This window comes from Moschus berezovskii, chromosome 23, assembly GCF_049115385.1.
Source record: "Moschus berezovskii isolate FMDL1 chromosome 23, NW_MosBer_1.0, whole genome shotgun sequence".
NCBI classification, from domain to species: domain Eukaryota; kingdom Metazoa; phylum Chordata; class Mammalia; order Artiodactyla; family Moschidae; genus Moschus; species Moschus berezovskii.
This window is the reverse complement of record NC_142482.1, coordinates 11,097,249-11,111,931: the sequence shown is the minus strand read 5'-3', so window position 1 is coordinate 11,111,931 and position 14,683 is coordinate 11,097,249. Positions and strand designations below refer to the sequence as shown.

General features: G+C 39.7%; 1 pseudogene; it reads right to left on the bottom strand.

The window, feature by feature from the left end:
- Nucleotides 1-4,323: 4,323 nt before the first annotated feature.
- Nucleotides 4,324-4,830, bottom strand: LOC148774091 (thioredoxin pseudogene; annotated as a pseudogene).
- Nucleotides 4,831-14,683: the final 9,853 nt, after the last annotated feature.

Here is a 14,683-nt window from a genome sequence, read left to right as displayed (position 1 = left end):
AACACTATAGTAATCCTTAGAAATGATGGCATACATGTTCGTCAAGATGAAAAAATTCTTCCAGCATATGTATAGAAAAGGAAGGCTACAATAGTGCATATAGTTTGATTCGATTTCTATAAATTAAAAAATTTCCCTGATGTATATATGCTCATCCAAATATATGTGTATCAGATATTCTAGCATTATATAACACATATAATATATATATTTGAAACATTTAGGTACAACACAAAGACAAAATTTTAACAGAATATATTTCTATTGACATACTTATTGGTGTCCTCTAATTTCACTTTTATACTTTTTGAATTTCCATCATCCTGTTCTCTTATTCTGTGAATAGAATAAGAATCACTGTGATGTTAAAGGTTGTCAAAGTAGTTCTCAAGATGGGCTGGCCTTCACATACCTGTTGGGTTTGAAATATTAGCTATACTATGTGGCACATGGGATCAAGTGGCAGCTGTTGGAGGGGCATATAGATAAGCACTGCTGACAGGCACGCCTGGGAAAACAATGAAAAGAATGATGTATAAAAGTTAAAAAAGCATGTGAAATCAAAATCTGAGGTTGGAAAGGAGTCAACCAAAAAGATACCAGCAAACTGGACCCAAAGTAGCATTATGTAACAGAGCAGCATGAGCACAGCCCTTAGCAGATGGCCATTGCTATGTGTTACTAAGCAACAGGTCTTGCTCAGCAATTGAAGAGTACATCCCTGGCCCCGCCCATAAGCAGCCAACTATCAATGAGATACCTACTGGTACTTCTCCTGCTCAGCCATTGGTCAGCTACACAGTGGGCCCTACCTGATGAGAACTGTCAATGAGGGACCATTGTGAAAGTGATTCAGTCAAGAGTCCGTGGTGCAGTCGTCCTGCGACTCTTGCCTTTGGGCACCTTAATTTTTTTTTTTTAATCAGGAATGTATTTCTGGTAGATGGGGCAAGTTGAGTTTCCCTAATCAATATGAGAGTTGAACTGTCCCAAACAATATTATTGAAGGATTCTTTGAAAACTGTCCTTGTTCTGATGTGTAATCTTATGGAGATGGTGTATTGACCTTGGGGCAACAGACTGATTGTTCACCAAATCTTGGGGTCTCTAAAGCTCATTGGAGTAGAAAAAACATACATCAGGTTCTTAATTACCTTTTTCCATGTTAAGTGCTTGCTCTTAAGTTCCTTAAGCCCCTCAAGAACCCCCAATAGGAAGAGGGTGGTCTAGAAATGAAGTGACTAGAGGACTCTGAAGTGCTGAAAAGGGATGAATAGTGTTCATACAGGAATAGAGGAGGCAGGAGTGTTGAAGGGAAGCTTATAAGTCAAAGAATAAAGGGCACTGAAGGAAATTCTGCAGGTCATAAGCAGAAACACCATGCCCTGAATCACCACTCCCCCAAATCAGACACACAGAGGTATCAGCAGTGCGTAAGTTGTATCATGGCTTCCCTCAGCCTCCACTAGCCCATGTTGATGGGTAAAGTGGTACATTGTGATTTCTAAGACCCCAAAGACACGATTGGCTGGGGGAGTGCTTAGCTGACCAATCAGATTGAAGGGTGTGGCTCCTCATTGTCCTGAGTATGTGTATATAAGGGGGTCAGAGGCAGAGATTCTGGGTTAGGCCACTTCGTGGGATCATCATGACTAAGGTAACCAGGGAGCCACAGAAGCCAAGAAGAGTTTTTCTTCAAGGATGAAAGGAAGAAAGACGACCCATTGTCAACGGAGATACAGAGGCCGTGTAAAGATTAGATGACTCCATTTAGCTCCCTATGTTCTCCATTGAATTTGCTGCCCACGACCGCTACACTGCCCTTGCCTGGCAGAAAAGCGCTCATCAGTCCACATGCTTTTTTCATGAAATCTCCCTTCCAACTCAGTTGTTGTACTCTTTCTTTGAAACTAATACCCTTCTCATTTCTTTCCAGGCAAGAAATATGACCATGAGGGTCAGAAGACCTCTACCAGGGACTTTGAGAAAGATAATCCGAGCGTATGCCTCTCAGTCGAAGAAGGTGAAGAAAACAGAAAACTAAACTGGTTTGTCTATTCCTGTGCATGTAAGACACTGTATCAATGCCGAATAAGTTACCATAATATGAGGCAGAGTCCAAGAATGAGGCAGAAACGAAAGAGAAATTCAGTTCAGCCGCCCAAGAATCAGAGACCCAGGAGAAGTACAACCGGGGAAGCCAGTAACTGAATACCAAAGGCCAGACAGTTTAGAATTGTTTCTCCAGAGGTCTGCTTTCTTACAAATGGCGAACCAGGAAAAGACTGACTCTCACACTAACATAGTAAACTGATGGCTGCCATTAAAATAAACATCAAATGGTGAAAAGACAATATTTGTGTGTTTGTGTGTTTGAATTTTCTGATGGGAAGGGAGCGGAGGGAGAGAAGAGGTGGGCACCTGAGTGGGGAGGGGTGTGGAGTCCCGGCAGATTGGGGAACAGACCCTCAGGCCCAGAGTTAACCAGAGAGTAGAGGTCTGGACTGGGTCAGGAATCTGCACTGAAGATGGATAAACCTGCTCAACAATTGATCTCAGCGGCAGTGATTAGTGGTGTGGTGTTACTGCCTTTGTTTTGGGTGTGGAATGACATTAGGGTCTAGATTGCCAGAACCCAAATGGGAAGAGGGTTCAACATGGGGTTGGTGAATGTCATACTTCCCCTGAGAAAAGCAGGCAGACGTCATCTCCTGGCCTCCTATGTTATAAAGGGCTGTGTTACATCACTCGCCTTTGCTGTCAGCTAAAGGTGCTCAGGAGGCACAAAATGATGATACAATTAAAACCCACAGCTAGCACTACCAATGATTAGTGTTTGGAGGGAACCGACCAAGTATCAATTAATCCACTGTTCTCCTAAGAATTTGGTGGAAGCAGTTTGTTCCCAAAGGCAGGGAAGTGGAAGGGGGACATTCTCGGTGCATATGACAAACAGGATCACCACAGACAGATAATTTTTTGGGGTGGGGTGAACCATGCATTTTGTGGGATCTTAGTTCCATGACTGGTGATTGAAAACGTTTGTGTTTCCTTGTTAATTTTCTGTTTAGTCGATCTATTCATAGGTGTGAGTGGGACATTAAAGTCTCCCACTCTTATTATGTTATTGTTAATTTCCCCTTTCATAATTGTTAACATTTGTCTTATATATTGCTGTGCTCCTGTGTTGGGTGCATTATATATTTATAATTATTATATCTTCTTTTTGGATTGATCCTTTAATCATCATGTAGTGTCCTTCTTTGTCTCTTTTCACAGCCTTTGTCTTAAAGTCTATTTTATCTGATATGAGTATTGCTACTCCTGCTTTCTTTTGGTATCTATTTGCATGGAATATGGTTTTCCAGCCCTTCCCTTTCAGTCTGTGTGTGACCGTCATTTCGAGGTTGGTCTCTTGTAGACAACATATATAGGGGTCTTGTTTTTGTATCTATTCATCCAGTCTTTATCTTTTGGTTGGGGCATTCAACCCATTTATATTTAAGGTAATTATTGACAAGTATGCTCCCATTGCCATTTGCTTTATTGTTTTGGGTTCAAGTTTATAGACCCTTTCTCTGCCCCCTGTCTAGAGAAGGTCCTTTAGCATTTGTTGGAGAGCTAGTTTGGTGATGCTAGATTCTCTCAAATTTTGCTTGTGTGTAAAGCTTTTCATTTCTCCTTCATATTTGAATGAGATACAGGCTGGGTACAGTAATCTGGGCTGTAGGCTATTTTCTATAATCACTGTAAGTATGCCCTGCCATTCTCTCCTTGACTGAAGAGTTTCTATTGAAAGATCAGCTGTGATCCTTGTGGGAATCCCCTTGGGTGCTATTTGCTGTTTTTTCCTTTGCTGCTTTTAATATTTGTTCTTTGTCTTTGAACTTTCTTAATTTTATTAATATATGGCTTGGGGTGTTTTGCCTTGGGTGTTTCCTGTTTGGGACTCTCTGGATTTCTTGGACATGGGTGATTATTTCCTTCTCCATTTAAGGGAACTTTTCAAGTATCATCCCCTCAAGTATTTTCCCATGGTTTTTCTTCTTGTCTTCCTCTTCTGGGACTTCTATGATTTGAATGTTGGGGCATTTAACATTGTCCTAGAGGTCTCTGAGATTGTTCTCATTTCTTTAAATTCATTTTTATTTTTTCTTCTCTCTTTCATTTATTTCTACCATTCTATCTTCTATCTCACTTATCCTCTCTTCTGCCTCTCTTATTCTACCATTGATTCCCTCCAGAGTGTTTTGCATCTCATCGATTGCATTATTCCTTATGTATTGACTCTCTTTTTTTAAGTATAGAGTTAATATTTTATTGTCACTAATCAGATGGCAGTAAGGTATATAGTCTTCATACTTGATCTTTCGTGTAAATAAAAAAAAAATTACAAGTTTAAACAGCCACGGGCTGGTCATGTCTTCAGAAAACATGATTAGATTAATTCATTAATGGTGGCTTCAAGATTTTCCTTATTAGCTCCAGAAAATTCACCCACCTTCTGTCCCTTTTTAAAAAACTGGAAGGTTGGCATGCATTTGACTTCACACTCTGCAGCAACAAACTGACAGTCATCCACATCTACTTCGAGGAACACCACGTTGGAATACTTTTCAGAGAGAGAATGAAAGAAAGGCTTGATCATTTTGCAAGGCCCACACCACGTGGCTGAGAAGTCGACTACTACGAGTTTATCTCCTGTACTGTTCAAGGCTTCCTGAAAAGCATACTTGCTCTCAATCTGTTTCACCATCTTGGCAGCTGGGGGGAGTCTGACGAGGGACCTGACGGTGCAAGAGATGGAAACGGATCCGAAGCGCCAGACTGAGCTTGTATAGACTCTTTTTTATTTCTTCTAGGTGCTTTTTAAACCTTTCTTGCATCTTCTCGAATCTTGTCTCCAGGCTATTTATATGTAACTCCATTTATTTTCAAGAATTTGGTTCATTTTCACTATCATTATTCAGAATTCTTTATCAGGTAGATTCCTTATCTCTTCCTCTGTTCTTTGGGTTGGTGGGCATTTATTTATTTATCTCTATGTGAAGAGTTTGTGAAGGCAACCACACGTATGCTTACTCACAAAGCAAGGCACAGGAAACATGTTGAAACTACACAGGATACTGGCTCTTTCCCCATAACAATGCCAGTTCATGACCTAGCCCACTCTGAATGTCTACGCCAGCCTCTGGTATTTCATAGAACACCGCTTCGTTCAATTATGGCAAAGGCTCCCATGACTGAGAAGAATGTACAGGTGCCAGGTGTGGAGCCAACTCAGATCTGCCCTACATCTCAACAGGTTGAGAGCAGCCATTTCCAGTGCTTTTTGAGGTGTCACAGTAGGAGTATATGGAAATTTGACTGGTGTGCTGGGACTGTCCCAGCATGCACCTAATCCCATATTGGGCACCCCTTCCTGCTCCAGCACTTCTTTCTTTGGAGGTAAAATTTCCAGTGCTTGAAAGGGATACAGCACACACTTACATGAAATGGAATCAGCATGGACCTGAAACTCAGGGCTTCTGTACCATCAACTGGATACTCAACCTAACTACCCAGTAGGCAGTGTTGGTTACTGAGAACAGGCTCATACCTGGCACTGGATCTGGCCCCTCTATCACGAGCCCCACCTCTCACCAAAGTGAGAGTTGCCAATGCACAAGAAGCAAAATTATTCTGTAACGTAAAATTATGGCAATCGCCCAATAGGAAAAACATAACGAAAAACAAGTTAAATAGGAGAACAGTTAAACAGACTTCTAGAGAACACCAAGTATATTAACATTCATTTTATCGGGGTCATAGAAGGAAAAGAGAGATAAAGATTTCAAACATGTATATCTAATGTGCTGAAAGGGGAAACCTTGCAACCCCTCATACTCTACCCAGCAAGATTAACATCCAGAATTACAGAGAAGAACTTCTCAGCCAAGCAAAATCTAAGAGCTTATCCATACTAAACCAACTCGGAAGGAAATATTAAAGAGTCTTCTCTCAGTGGAAAAAGAAGTAAAAATCGACAGAGAACGGAAAAATCTCCCACCAGTACACACGAAAAAAATAGCAAAGTGTGTGGATCAACGAAGTAGATAATCTAGTATGAAATTTAAAATACAAGTGAATTGCAAATTAAATGCTAACTGCATTAAACAGCCTATAACATCAATGGACAGAGCATCCTGATAGAAAAGCAATAAGAAAACTATAGTCTTAAATTACAGGTTAGAGTAGTTGAACTTAGTAGATACCTACAGCATTTGCTGTTGTTCTTCAGTTACTAAGTTGTCTGACTCTTCTGAAACCCCATGGGTTGTAGGCCTCCAGGCGCCTCTGTCCATGGGATTTCCCAGCAAGAACAGTGGAGTTTATTGCATTTCCTTTTCCAGGGCCTCTTGCTGAACCAGGGATCAAATCTGCATCTTCTGCGTTGAAGGCAGATTCTTTACTTCTGAGCCACCTGGAATCAACTCAGTTCAGTTCAGTTCAGTCGCTCAGTCATGTCTGACGCTTTGCAACCTCATGAATCACAGCACCCCAGGCCTCCCTGTCGATCACCAACACCCGGAGTTCACTCAAACTCATGTCCATCGAGCTGGTGATGTCATCCAGCCATCTCACTCTCTGTTGTCCCCATCTCCACCTGCCCTCAATCCTTCCCAGCATCAGAGTCTTTTCCAGTGAGTCAACTCGTCGCATGAGATGGCCAAAATGTTGGAGTTTCAATTTTAGCATCAGCCCTTCCAATGAAAACCAAGGATTGATCTCCTCTAGAATGCAGTCCAAGGATCTCTCAAGAGTTTTCTCCAGCATCACAGTTCAAAACATCAATTCTTTGGTGATCAGCTTTCTTCACAGTCCAACTCTCACATCCATACATGACCACGGGAAAATCCATAGCTTTGACTAGACGGACCTTGTGTGGCAAAGTGATGCCTCTGTTTTTTAATATGCTATCGAGGTTGGTCATAACTTTCCTTCCAAGGAGCAAGTGTCTTTTAATTTCATAGCTGCAATCAGCAGCTGCAGTGATTTTAGAGCCCCCCAAAATAAAGTCTGACACTGTTTCCACTGTTTCCCCATCTATTTCCCATGAAGTGATGGGACCAGATGCCATGATCTTCGTTTTCTAAATGTTGAGCTTCAAGCCAACATTTTCACTCTCCCATTTCATTTTCATCAAGAGGCTTTTGAGTTCCTCTTCACTTTCTGCCATAAGGATGGTGTTATCTGCGTATCTGAGGTTATTGATATTTCTCCCAGCAATCTTGATTCCAGCTTGTGCTTCTTCCAGCCCAGTGTTCCTCAATATGTACTCTGCATATAAGTTAAATAAGCAGGGTGACAATATACAACCTTGATGCACTCCTTCTCCTATTTGGAACCAGTCTGTTGTTCCATGTCCACTTCTAACTGTTGCTTCCTGACCTGCATACAGGTTTTTCAAGAGGCAGGTCAGGTGGTCTGGTATTCCCATCTCTTTCAGAATTTTCCATAATTTATTGTTATCCACACAGTCAAAAGCTTTGACGTAGTCAATGAAGCAGAAATAAATGTTTTACTGGAACTCTCTTGCTTTCTCCATGATTAAGCAGATGTTGGAAATTTGATCTCTGGTACCTCTCCCTTTTCTAAAACCTGCTTGAACATCTGGAAGTTCAGGGTTCACATATTGCTGAATCCTGGCTTGGAGAATTTTGAGCATGACTTCACTCGCGTGTGAGATGAGTGCAATTGTGCAGTAGTTTGAGCTTTCTTTGGTATTGTCTTTTTTTGGGATTGGAATGAAGACTGAACTTTTCCAGTCTTGTGGCCACTGATGAGTTTTCTGAATTTGCTGGCATATTGAGTGCAGCACATTCAAAGCATCGTCTTTCAGGATTTGAAATAGCTCAATTGGAATTTCATCACCTTCACTAGCTTTGTTCATTGTGATGCTCTCTAAGGCCCACTTGACTTCACATTCCAAGATGTCTGGCTCCAGGGGAGTTATCACGGCATCATGATTATCTTGGTCTTGAAGGTCTTTTTTGTACAATTCTTCAGTGTATTCTTTCCACCTCTTCTTAATATCTTCTGCTTCTTTTAGGTCCATACCATTTCTGTCCTTTATCGACCCTATCTTTGCATGAAATGTAACCTTGATATCTCTAACTTCTTGCAGAAAACCCTTGTTTTTCCAATTCTGTTGATTTCCTCTATTTATTTGTATTGATCGCTGAGGAAGACTTTCTTGTCTGTCCTTGCTATTCTTTGGAACTCTCTATTCAGATGCTTATATCTTTCCTTTTCTCCTTTGCTTTTCGCTTCTCATCTTTTCACAGCTATTTCTAAGGCCTCTTCAGACAGCCATTTTGCTTTATTGCATTTCTTTTCCATGGAGATGGTCTTGGTCCATGTCTCCTGTACAATGTCACGAACCTCCGTCCAGAGTTCATCAGGCACTCTATCTATCAGATCTAGTCCCTTAAATCTATTTCTTACTTTCACTGTATAATCATAAGGGATTTGATTTATGTAAAATCTGAATGGTCTAGTGGTTTTCCCTACTTTCTTCAGTTTCAGTCTGAATTTGGCAATAAGGAGTTCATGATCTGAGCCACAGTCCGCTCCTGGTCTTGTTTTTGCTATCTGTATAGAGCTTCTCCTTCTTTGGCTGCAAATAATATAACGAATCTGATTTCGGTGTTGACCATCTGCTGATGTCCATGTGTAGAGTCTTCTCTTATGTTGTTGGAAGAGGGTGTTTGCTATGACCAATGCGTTCTCTTGGCAAAACTCTATTAGCCTTTGCCCTGCTTCATTTCATGCTCCAAGGCCAAATTTGCCTGTTACTCAAGGTGTTTCTTGACTTCCTACTTTTGCATTCCAGTCCCCTATAATGAATAGGACATCTTTTTTGGATGTTAAGTTCTAAAAGGTCTTATAGGTCTTCAGAGAACCGTTCAACTTCTTCAGCATTACTGGTGCGGGCATAGACTTGGATTACTGTAATATTGAATGGTTTGCCTTGGAAATGAACAGAAATCATTCTGTCGTTTTTAAGATTGCATCCAACTACTGCATTTAGGACTCTTTTGTTGACCATGATGGCTACTCCATTTCTTCTAAGGGATTCCTGCCCACAGTAGTAGATATAATGGTCATCTGAGTTAAATTCACCCATACCAGTCTATTTTAGTTCGCTTATTCCTAGAATGTCTACGTTCACTCTTGTCATCTTTTGTTTGGCTACTTCCAATTTGACTTGATTCATGGACCTAACATTCCAGGTTCCTATGCATTATTGCTCTTTACAGCACCGGACCTTGCTTCTATCACCAGTCACATCCACAGCTGCGTATTTGTTTTGCTTTAGCTCCATCCCTTCATTCTTTCTAGAGTTATTTCTCCACTGATCTCCAGTAGCATAGAGGGCACCTACCGACCTGGGGAATTCCTCATTCAGTATTTTATCATTTTGCCCTTTGATAATGTTCATGGGGTTCTAGGCAAGTATACTGAAGTGGTTTGCCATTCCCTTCTCCAGTGGACCACATTCACCTGTGTTCTATGTGATCAGATCGACTAGTTTCCTGTGATTATGATTTTACCACAGACATGTCTATCTAAAAGTAAAGAAGGAAGAAAAAAATAAGCATGCCTTCAATAGAAAATTTTTCATCCATGACAAAGATGAAATGTCAACAAATTCCTGTAAATGATGGACCTAAAATGTGGTATGGTCACAAAGATGTCAGAAACAGAAGAGAAAATCTATTATTTAAAAGATGTGGTAGACCAAAATACAGAAAAGAAAGAAAGGAAAACAAAGACAAAGTAAAATAAAACTGTCATGAAAAAATAAAAATACAAAAGTGAGAAAAAGCAATTTGCATTTTCCCAGAGCTAAACACTGCAGTTACACAGGGAGGATTCTCAAAGGAAGTGTGCCAAGAGATATAGAGTATAACAAGATGCTATTACCAAGAAAAAATAATTGCTTTTGCTCTTGAGCATGTGTGTATGAAAAAGAGAAATTAAATACTGTGTTGTACAAATGAAACAAAAAAACAATAATAAATAAAATTAACAAAGATCAAAGACAAAGGACAATATTAAAAGCAGCAAGGGAAAAACAGAAAATAAAACACAAGGGGTTCCTACAAGGATCACAATTGATCTTTCAATTGAAACTCTTCAGGCCAGGAGGGAATGGCAGGGCATACTTACAGTGAGGAAAGAAAAGAGCCTACAGCCCAGATTACTGAACCCAGCAAGGATCTCATCCTAATATGAAGGAGATATCAAAAGCTTTACACACAAGCTAATGCTGAGCAAATTCATCATCACCAAACCAGCTCTCCAACAAATGCTAAAGGACATTCTCTAGACAGGAAGCAGAGAAAGGGGTTATAAACCCGAACCCAAAATAATAAAGTAAATGGCAACGGGATCATACTTATCAATAATTACCTTAAATGTAAATGGGTTGAATGCCTCAACCAAAAGACAAAGACTGGCTGAATGAATACAAAAACAAGACACCTATATAGGTTGTCTACCAGAGACACACCTCGAAAAGAGGGACACATACAGACTGAAAAGGAAGGGCTGGAAAAACATATTCCACGAAAATAGATGACAAAGAAAGCAAAAGTAACAATAGTCATATCAGATAAAATAGACTTTAAAACAAAGTCCGTGAAAATATAAGAAGAAGGACACTACATGATGATCAAAGGATCAATCCAAAAAGAAGATATAACAATTATAAATATATTTGCACCCAACACAGGAGCAACACAAAATGCTAGCCCAATGTTAATTATGAAAGGGGAAATTAACAATAAAAAAATAAGTGTGGGAGAATTTAATACCCCACTTACACCTATGGATAGATCGACTAAACAGAAAATTAACAACGAAACAGAAACGTTTTCAATCCCTGGTCAGGGAACGAAGATCTCACAATCTGCATGGTACCCCACAACCCAAAATGTTATCTGTCTGTGGTGATCATGTTTGTCATATGCACCGGGATTGGGCCACCTCCCCTGCCCTGCCCATGGGAACACACTGCTCCCACCAACTTCTTGGGATAACAGCGGCCTAATTGATATTTGATCTGTTCCCTCCAAACATTATTTTAATCGTTGGGAGTGCTAGCTGTGGGTTTTAACTGTATCAGCATTTTGTGCCTCCTGAACAACTTTAGCTGACAGCATAGGTGTGTGATGTAACAAAGCCCTTTATGACGTAGGTGGCTAGGAGGTGATTTCCGCCTTCTTTTCTCAGAGGAAGTATGACATTCACATTCCCCATGTTGAACACTCTTCCCATCTGGGTTCTGCCAATCTAGCCCCTAATGTCATTCCACACCCCAAAGGCAGTAGCACCACACAACTAATCCTTACCGCTGAAATCAATTGTAAAGCAGGGTTATCCATCTTCAGTGCAGAGTCCTGACTCAGTCCAGACCTCTACTCTCTGGTTAACTGGGGGCCTGAGGGTCTGTTCCCCAATCTCCCGGGACTCCACACCCCTCCCCACTCAGGTGCCCACCTCTCCCCTCCCTTCCCATCAGAAATTTCACACACACACACACAAATATCATTTTTTCACGATTTCATGTTTATTTAAATGGCAGCCATCAGTTTACTATATTAATGTGAGAGTCACTCTTTTCTGCTTGGCCATTTGCAAGAAAGCAGACCTCTGGAGAAACAATATTGCATAGGGAAACTCAACTTGCCCCATCTACTAGAAATACATTCCTGATTAAAAAAAAAGTAGGGTGCACCACGGACTCTTGTTGTATCACTTCCCCAATGGTCCCTCATTGACAGTTATCATCAGATAGGGCCCACTGTGCAGCCGACCAATAGCTCACCAGGATAAGTACCAATAAGTACCTCACTGATAGTTGGTTGCTTATGGACGGGGCCCAGGGATGCACTGGCCAATTGATGAGGAAGACCTTTGCTTAGTAACAGGATGTGGAGTAGTAAGGCACAGCAATGGCTACCTGCTAAGGGTTGTGTTCACGCTGCTCTGTTACATAAGGATACTTTGGGTCCAGTGTGCTGGAATGTTTTTGATGGACTACTTTCCAACCTCAGATTTTGATTTCACATGCTTGTTTAACTTCTGTACATCATTCATTTCATTGTATTACCATGCATGCCTGTCAGCAGTGCTTATCTATATGCCCCTCCAACAGCTGCCACTTGATCCCACGTGCCGCATATAGTATAGCTAATATTTCAAACCCAACAAGAATGTGAAGGCCAGCCCACCTTGAGAACTACTTTGACAAACCTTAACATCACAGTGATTATTATTCTATCCATAGTATAACAGAGCAGGATGATGGGTATTCAAAAAGTATAAAAATGAAATTAGAGGACACGAATAAGTATGTCAATAGATATATATACTGTTAATATTTTTCTTTGTTGTTCTACCTAAATGTTTATAACATATATATTATATGTGTTGTATAATGCTAGAATATATAATACACATATATTTGGATGAGCATATATACACCACTGATTTTTTTAAGTTATAGAAATTGAATCAAACTATTGTAGCCTTCCTTTTCTAAACAATATGCTGGAAGAATTTTTCCATCTCAACGAACATGTATCTGCCATTATTTCTAAGGATTACTATAGTGTTCAGATGCTTGCTTATCCCATACTCCATGCGAGTGCTTTGAAGATAGGAACCACGTATGCTTTGTTCACTGGTTGCTTCCATATCTTTTCTATTGTAAATAAGGCTGTAATACACATTGGAATTCATGTATTAATGAATTTCAAATTAATGTTCATTGTCTTCTGATATATACCTCGGAGTGGAATAGCTGCGTCAAATGGTAGTTCTTTTTTTAGTTTTTTGAAAAACTTTCGTGATGTTTTCCATAGCGACTGCACAAATTTACATTCCCACAAACTAAGTACAAGGGCTTCCCTTTCTCCAAATCCTTGTCAACATTTGTTATTTTCAGATGTTTTGATTTGATGATAGTCATTTTGATGAGTGTGAGGTGATATCTCCTTTGGGTTTTCGTTTTAATTTCTCTGACAGTGATGTTCAGCATTTTTTCTTGTGCCATCTCTATATCTTCTTTGGAGAAAATCAGATCTTCCCATTGTTTTTGTTTGTTTTTTAACATCGAGTTGAATAATCTCTTTAGATAGTTTGGAAATTAACCCCTTATATTCATATCATTTGTAAATACTTATTCCCATTCAGTAGGTTTTCTTTTCATTTTTTTCAGTGTTTTAGTTTGCTGTGCAAAAAGCTTTTAAGTTTTATTAGATCTCATTTTTTTCCTTTGCTTCCTTTGCTTTAGGAGACACGAGAAAAAATGTTTCTATGAATTATGTCAAAGAGTCTTCTTCCTACATTTTCTTATAGAGGCTTCATAATTTTCATTCTTTCATTTAGGGTTTTAGTTCACCTTGATTTCATTTGTTTAATCTTTGTTTTTTTTTGTAAGCTGAAACTCCAATTCTTTGGCCACCTCATGAGATGAATTGTCTCATTGGAAAAGACTGTGATGCTGGGAAAGGTGTGGGAGTAGAAGGGGACGACAGAGAATGAGATGGCTGGATGACATCACCGACTCGATGGACATGAGTTTGAGTGAACTCCGCGAGTTGGTGTTTGACAGGGTGGCCTGGCTTGCTGTGATTCATGGGGTCATAAGGAGTCGGTCACGACTGAATGACTGAACTGAACTGAACTGATAGCTTTCATTATACAGTATCATGTCATCTGCAAGTAGTGACAGTTTTACTTCTTCCTTCCAATTTGGAAGACTTTTATTCATTTTCTTTGAATGAATGCTATGCCTAGTACTTCTAGAAGTGGCAATAGTGGGCATCTGTGTCTTGTTCCTGATTTAGAGGGAGAGCTTTCAGCTTCTTGCCACTGAATATGATAACATTTCTGTTTCTTATAAATCACCTTTATTATGTTCAGACGACCACATAGACTATACAGTCCATGGCACTCTCTAGGCCAGAGTACTGGAGTGGGCACAGTGCGACTTCCACTTTCACTTTCATTATGTTCATATATGTTCGCTCCATATCATGTATTGTGAGAGTTTTTGAAATGAATGAATATTGAATTTTGCCATATGCTTTTACAGCATCTGTAGAGATGATCATTTGATTTTTGTCCTTCTCTTTCCTTATGTGGTGTACCACACTTACAAATTTGCAGATATTGAACCATCCCTGTACTACTGGAATATTGATCATGGTATATGATGGTTTCAGTGTGATGTTGATTTTGGTTCTCATATTTTGTTAAGAATATTCCCATCTATATTCAACAGAAATATTTGCTTTGAATTTTCTTTTTTGGTTGTGTTTTTGTCTGGTTTTGGTGTTAGGAAATATTAGCTTCATAAAAAATTTGGGAGTACTCCATTTTCTCAATTTTTTGGAATAGTTTGAGAATGTTGAGTATAAGCTCGTCTGTATATGTTTGTAAACATTCAGCAGTGAAGCTGTGTGGTCCTGAACTTTATTTTACTAAGAGATTTTTTATTATAAATTCATTTTCACTACTAGTGTTTCAACTATTCAGATTACACATTCCTTCCTGATTCGGTTTTGTAAGGTTGTATGGTCCTAGATATTTGTCAGTTTCTTCTAGTTTGTGCAACTGCTTGGCATAT